The 7,040-nt window shown below is 43.7% G+C and overlaps 1 long non-coding RNA gene across 1 annotated transcript; it reads left to right on the top strand.

The window, feature by feature from the left end:
* The first annotated feature begins 2,525 nt into the window (after nt 1-2,525).
* Nucleotides 2,526-2,935, top strand: LOC137345951 (uncharacterized). The gene is made up of 3 exons (XR_010968618.1): nt 2,526-2,546; nt 2,639-2,667; nt 2,876-2,935. It is a non-coding gene; the product is annotated as an uncharacterized lncRNA (long non-coding RNA).
* The last annotated feature ends 4,105 nt before the right edge of the window (nt 2,936-7,040 follow it).

The raw sequence follows: 7,040 nt of genomic DNA, 5'->3' as shown, positions 1-7,040 counted from the left end.
TCGTCTGATTTCACGAGATGTACATGCTACTATGGGCAGAACCAAATAAGTGGCTGCCTATGTGTTCAGATCTTCTTTCAAATTTGCACCATTTTACAAATGTTGCTGTAGTACCTTGTAAAATGAGGAAAGCCTAAGGTGAAATGTCAAACAAGTTCTATATTGTCCCACATTGGTATAAAATAAATGGAATTAGAAAATGAATGAACGAGGATAACGGAAATATGAATTTGATAGAATTCAATATCACATGTAATTGACTTACAATTGAATTTTATTAGTTTGCTCTTTTTTCAGCAGAGAAGGCAATTGGGCGGAGCAACACAACCAAACGTTAACCTGTCCTTTTTCAGAGTCTGATTGATTTGATAGATATTTGCAGCACTTTCTGTGTGTGACTTTTTAAATGTCCGCTATTTGCTTTTGATCTCTGTATCTATATAATGTAAAACGACAATTAATTTCACCAACGAAAATTGTTAAAGAGGAATGACGTTTACTACTTATCACCTTTAAAGTTAAAGTGTTTCCATTCAGCATGTGGGAAGATGAATGTCACCGTTTTCCAGTTCCCTCCCTTTCTAACTTCAGCTGAGGGGGAGTCGGTGACACTAAACTGTGCTCTGGACTTTGAAGGAAACGTAACCCTGATCGGCACAGCTCACTGGACACGGGGTAAACCGGATGGGTACAAACTGGACAAGAGTCCATTTTATGAAGGTCGGCTGGAAAAATCGGGCAGTGATTCATTTACCAACAACAGAATATTCATCAATATCTCCGACTTGACTGAGAAAGACGCAGACACCTATTACTGTCGTGTAAGCTTAACGGAAACCGGTGTGAGAGATGGAAATGGCACCAAACTGGAAGTGAGGCGTAAGTGGCATCCAAGAGTAATCACAGTGAATCCCATATGCAGCTCGTTATACAACACGTCGCATTTTCTGTTTTATTGAAGTCAATATAATTGAAGTCCCATTGAAGTCAATGGAACCGAAAACCGCATGTGTACAACAGGCTACGGATGCAATGACTCTTGTGCCGCGTCCCGGCCAATGTCCATTTCCACCAGGCTGGGCTGGGTTGTGATGCTGCGTCAAGTGCCCACTCTTACCCACTGGGCTCAATGTTAAACAATTGTCATTTGGGAGCTACCAGTGACGCCAGAATTCATGAAGAGTCAATCTTTTAAGCAGAACATGCAGAAATGTAATAGAGCTGGGGGTGGGGGGGGGGGGGGGTGGTGGGGGTGTAGGGGGTGGTTCTCCATATTGCTTATATTATCGCTGAAGCGCTAATACTAGCGCGGTAGAGTAGGAATTATCCTCTTTCCATTTTAATATTTTGGTTATAACGGTCCCACCCCAGAGTCTGGAGCCCAAAGTGGTCCCCAGTGCAGTATGCAGGGAGTGCTGCAGTACCGGAGGTTTTGGATGAAGCCTTAAACCAAGACACCGTTTGCAGACTCAACTGGATGTAAAATATCCCATGACGCTATCTCGACGAAATGCAGGAAAGGTATCCTCGGTGTCCTGGCCAATATTTATCACTCAATCAACATCACGAAAAAGAAGATCTTGTCACTTCACATCGCTGTTTGAGGAATCTTGCTGTACACAACTTGGCTGCCGCGTTTCCTACACTAAAGTAGCGGCGGATCCTCAAAATGGGGCGGCGCAGTGATTAGCACCGCAGCCTCATAGCTCCAGCGACCCGGGTTCGGTTATGGGTACTGCCTGTGTGGAGTTTGCAAGCTCTCCCTTTGACCGCATGGGTTTCCACCGTGTGCTCCGGTTTCCGCCGACAGCTAAAGACTTGCAGGTTGATAGGTAAATTGGCCTTTGTAAATTGCCCCAAGAGGTGGTCGGAGAATGGTAGAGAATGTGGGGTTAATGTAGGATTAGTATAAATGGGTGGTTGTTGGTCAGCACAGACTCGGAGGGCCGAAGGGACTGTTTCAGTGCTGTATCAATAAATAAGTAAGATTTTAAAATACTGACTTCAACTCCTTATTTCAGGAAGAATGCAGGGAGGAAAAAGCAAGAATATTAACTTGATACTCCTACTGGAACGTGCGTTGATGCTGCTGTGTATAACCACAACAATTCTTGCATTTCGACTGATTTGGCAAAACAAAGGTCTGTATCTCCGTGAAACACGCTGGCCCCTGTTTAACTATTACGCTTTCGCTATAAAGCGAGAAAATTGCTCTGGCCGCTACGATGAGCAATATAGTTAATTCTTTTCTTGAGCCAGTCAGCATTTCTAGTGTAATCGGAAACGCGTTTAGAATGAACAATTATTTTAGAACACACTTAGGACCTCATTAGAAATAATGATCGGAGGAAATGTCCATCTATTCATTATAATGCCGGCACACATAGTGATCAGAATCACTGCACGGTCTATCTATTCATGTGTCGGTGTGCGAAAAGTCAATTTTACGATATTTTAATATGGAACAGCATCACGAAGTCATTATCTTAAAACAGTTGTATTAACGCCTACCTTATTTTTCTTTCAGTTATCGTGAGGCTGAAAAGGTACAGGAAATGGCAAATCTTATCTAATTAATGATTATTCAGAACATAATGTGCATAAATTTTAAATTCAAATATCATCTCTGTTATTACAGGAATCAGCGTGGAACCAGTATAATATGTGGTACGTGAGTTGTAATTGCCTTCCCATGATGTATTCTACGTTGATTATTATTGCTGGTTAATGAAAACAAACTAAATCTAAAAAATACGATGGCAAATTATTTTATTCAAATTCATTTGATATGAAAGAATCTACAATATGTATGCGCGCGCTATTATGTGTTGCATTGTGTAATTCTCCCACATTCTCTCTCCTTTCATTTTCACAGCAGCAGCTAATATACAGCCAACGACACAAGTAAGAGTTATTGGATGATGAGATGTTCGGTATGTGCAATGTTAGATGGTTCCGGTGAACATTAAGGCTCCTCATTGCGGCCAGAGCAATTATCCCACATTATAGCGAAATCGTAATAGTTAAACAGCGACCAGCGTGTTTCGCAGAGATACAGATCTTTGTTTCGCCAACCATTATCTCCAACTTTGGCATTTCTCTTTTCTCTACGTATTTTCAATATCCTAAATATTCTTGTGAAGTTTTCCCTCTGTTCCTTATGTTTTCTTGCAAAATAAGAGAAGTTCTTATTATTTGCAGTAAAATGAAACCAGACGTAATGACAACTGCTGAAAGAATTTTCGAGGAGGATCTGCCGACTGAGGCACTGTGGGTTGAGGTCAGGAACAGGAAAGGAGCAGTCACCTTGATGGGAGTTTTCTATAGGCCCCCCAATAGCAGCAGGGAGGTGGAAGAACAGATTGGGAAACAGATTTTGGAAAGGAGCAGAAGTCACAGGGTAGTAATTATGGGGGATTTCAACTTCCCAAATATTGATTGGCAACTCTTTAGATCGAATAGTTTGGATGGGGTAGTGTTTGTGCAGTATGTCCAGGAAGCTTTTCTGACTCAGTATGTAGACTGCCCGACCAGAGGGGAGGCAATATTGGATTTGGTACTAGGTAATGAACCAGGGCAAGTGATAGAGCTGTTGGTGGGCGAGCACTTTGGAGATAGTGATCACAATTCTGTAGCATTCACTGTGGTAATGGAGAGGGATAGGTATGTGCAACAGGGCAAGGTTTACAATTGGGGGAAGGGTAGATATGATGCTGTCAGGCAGGAACTGAGGAGCATAAGTTGGGAGCATATGCTGGCAGGGAAGGGCACGGTCGAAATGTGGAACTTTTTCAAGGAGCAGATAGTAGGGGCCATTGATAAGCATGTCCCTGTCAGACAGGGAAGGGATGGTCATGTGAGGGAACCGTGGTTGACAAGAGAGGTTGAGAGTCTTGTTAGGAAGAAGAAGGATGCGTATATAAAGTTGAGGAAAAAGGGCACAGGCATAGCTCTGGAGGGATACAAGATGGCCAGGAAGGATCTGAAGAAAGGGATTAGGAGAGCTAAGAGAGGGCATGAAAAATGCTTGGCGGGTAGGATAAAAGAAAACCCCAAGGCCTTTTACGCGTATGTCAGAAATATGAGGATGACTAGGGGGACCGTAGGTCCGGTCAAGGACAATAGCGGGAGACTGTGTGTTGAGCCGGAAGAGATAAGTGAGGTTTTGAATGAGTACTTCTCTTCGGTATTTACGAATGAGAAGGGGTGTATTACTGAAGAGGACGGTGGGAAGCAGACTGGTAAGCTCGAGGAAGTGCTCGTTAGGAGGGAAGATGTGTTGGGGTTTTTGAATAACTTGAAGATAGACAAGTCTCCCGGGCCTGACGGGGTATATCCAAGGATGTTATGGGAAGCAAGGGATGAAATTGCAGAGCCGCTGGCAATGATCTTTTCATCTTCTCTGCTGACGGGGGTGGTACCAGGTGATTGGAGGGTGGCAAATGTTGTGCCCCTGTTCAAGAAAGGGAATAGGAACAACCCTGGGAATTACAGGCCAGTTAGTCTTACTTCGGTGGTAGGCAAGTTGATGGAAAAGGTGCTGAGGGATAGGATTTCTGAGCATCTGGAAAGACACTGCTTGATTCGGGACAGTCAGCACGGTTTTGTGAGGGGTAGGTCTTGCCTCACAAGCCTGATTGAATTCTTTGAGCAGGTGACCAAGCAAGTGGATGAGGGTAAACCAGTGGATGTGGTGTACATGGATTTTAGTAAGGCATTTGATAAGGTCCCCCATGGTAGACTTATGGAGAAAGTCAGGAGGCATGGGATAGTGGGGAATGTGGCCAGTTGGATTAAGAATTGGCTAACTGATAGAAGGCAGAGAGTGGTCTTAGATGGTAAATACTCAGCCTGGAGCCCAGTTACCAGTGGCGTGCCGCAGGGATCAGTTCTGGGTCCTCTCCTGTTTGTGATTTTTATTAACGACTTGGATGAGGAAGTCGAAGGGTGGGTCAGTAAATTTGCAGATGATACAAAGGTTGGTGGAGTTGTGGATACCGAGGAGGGCTATTGTCGTCTGCAAAGGGACTTGGATAGGTTGCAGTGCTGGGCTGAAAAGTGGCAGATGGAGTTTAACCCTGAAAAGTGTGAGGTCGTCCATTTTGGAAGGACAAACATGAATGCAAAATACTGGGTTAACGGTATGGTTCTTGGGCATGTGGAGGAGCAGAGAGACCTTGGGGTCTATGTGCATAGATCATTGAAAGTTGCAACTCAAGTGGATAGGGCTGTGAAGAAGGCATATGGGGTGTTAGCGTTCATTAGCAGAGGGATTGAATTTAAGAGCCGTGAGGTGATGATGCAGCTGTACAGGACCTTGGTAAGGCCTCATTTGGAGTACTGTGTGCAGTTCTGGTCGCCTCATTTTAGGAAGGATGTGGAAGCCTTGGAGAGGGTGCAGAGGAGATTTACCAGGATGTTGCCTGGAATGGAGAATAAGTCTTACGAGGAAAGGCTGAACATTCTAGGCCTCTTCTCATTAGAACGGAGAAGGATGAGGGGTGACATGATAGAGGTTTATAAGATGATCAGGGGAATAGATAGGGTAGACAGTCAGAAACTTTTTCCCCGGGTGGAGCAAAGCGTTACAAGGGGTCATAAATTTAAGGTGAAGGGTGGGAGATATAAGGGGGATGTCAGGGGAAGGTTCTTTACCCAGAGAGTGGTCGAGGCATGGAATGCCTTGCCCGGGGAAGTTGTTGAGTCAGAAACTTTAGGGACTTTCAAAAGGCTTTTGGATAGGTATATGGATAAAGGAGAATGATGGGGTATAGATTAAATTGTCCTTGACAGAGGACAAAGGATCGGCACAACATTGTGGGCCGAAGGGCCTGTTCTGTGCTGTATGTTCTATGTTCTATGTTCTATGTTCTATGTTCTATGTTCAACAATAATGCTTAAGGAGATCTGATGTGCCCGCATTATGGACTGCACTCACCTCTCGCCCAGAATGAGGAACGGAAAGATTCCTCTCTCTGTTAACTGTAGGGGTTCAAAACTTCCGAATGGACATTGACTCACAACATTCAAAACGCCCAAAAAGTACAATTTGGTATTGAATTGGTGATCTCAGTCACAGAGGACATAAGGTGCGAGAGTAAATAAGTAGACTTGGACAGTAAGCATCCCTTTACTGAACTTTGTGTGTAGGGGCGTTGTTTAAGCAGAGTAGAGGAAAATTCACCTTGCAGACTATTAAACTGCAACTGACCCGGAAACATTGGATCGTACATGGATTGTTATTGTGGTAATATATTCTGTTGGATAGCATTAACGTGTGTCATGCCAATGAACACAAACATTGCATTTAGTATTTAAGTATGATGGCGTAGGCAAACATGCCTTAATGTGGTGCCTTTTCTCCTCTTGTCACAATTTCACTGATAATACTTCAGCCGTGTTTTCGATATGGCAACCTCATGAAACACTAACCTGATAAACCGATTTGCATTTGGTGCCCTTCTTCCCAATACAAACATAACAATTTCTCATTCCACTCGATCCCTCTGCCATGACCTCCATCTTCGCTTCTTTAATTCCAAGCGGGGACAAAGATGACGGTACGTGGCACAACCGGGATTAGCCATTTATTCCCAAATGTTGCTTGCCACATTAAACTCTTACGGGCTCCGCTTTCCACAGCAGAAACCACACACTATTCTAAGATCATCCTGCCAGGTAAAAATAACTGCAGTCTTATTTTCTCAACGATCTTCATAAGGAACTTTTCTCACCACCTCTGCTTTCATCTCTAACAAAAAATGCAAGTAACTCATGGAATTCGTTCTCGCGGAGCTATAATTGCATCATTACCTCCATCTTCCCATTGTCTACTAAGACAAATCTTCCCCATTCCTGCCTCCATCATTTCCCTGAAATCTGGCCTCTCATTAATTTCTGTCCGTTTCCATACACCCACTCCAAATTCATCTCATGCATGACACTTGCTTCCTGTTCTCTTAACCTCCATTGCCACTGAACTCCTGATCACCCAGCTTCCTTTCCTGGGACTTATTTCAGCCACTAATTATAAATGATTA

Source organism: Heterodontus francisci, chromosome 29 (genome assembly GCF_036365525.1).
Source record: "Heterodontus francisci isolate sHetFra1 chromosome 29, sHetFra1.hap1, whole genome shotgun sequence".
Classification (NCBI taxonomy): Eukaryota; Metazoa; Chordata; class Chondrichthyes; order Heterodontiformes; family Heterodontidae; genus Heterodontus; species Heterodontus francisci.
The sequence above is the reverse complement of the archived record's forward strand: the minus strand, read 5'-3'. Positions and strand labels throughout refer to the sequence as shown.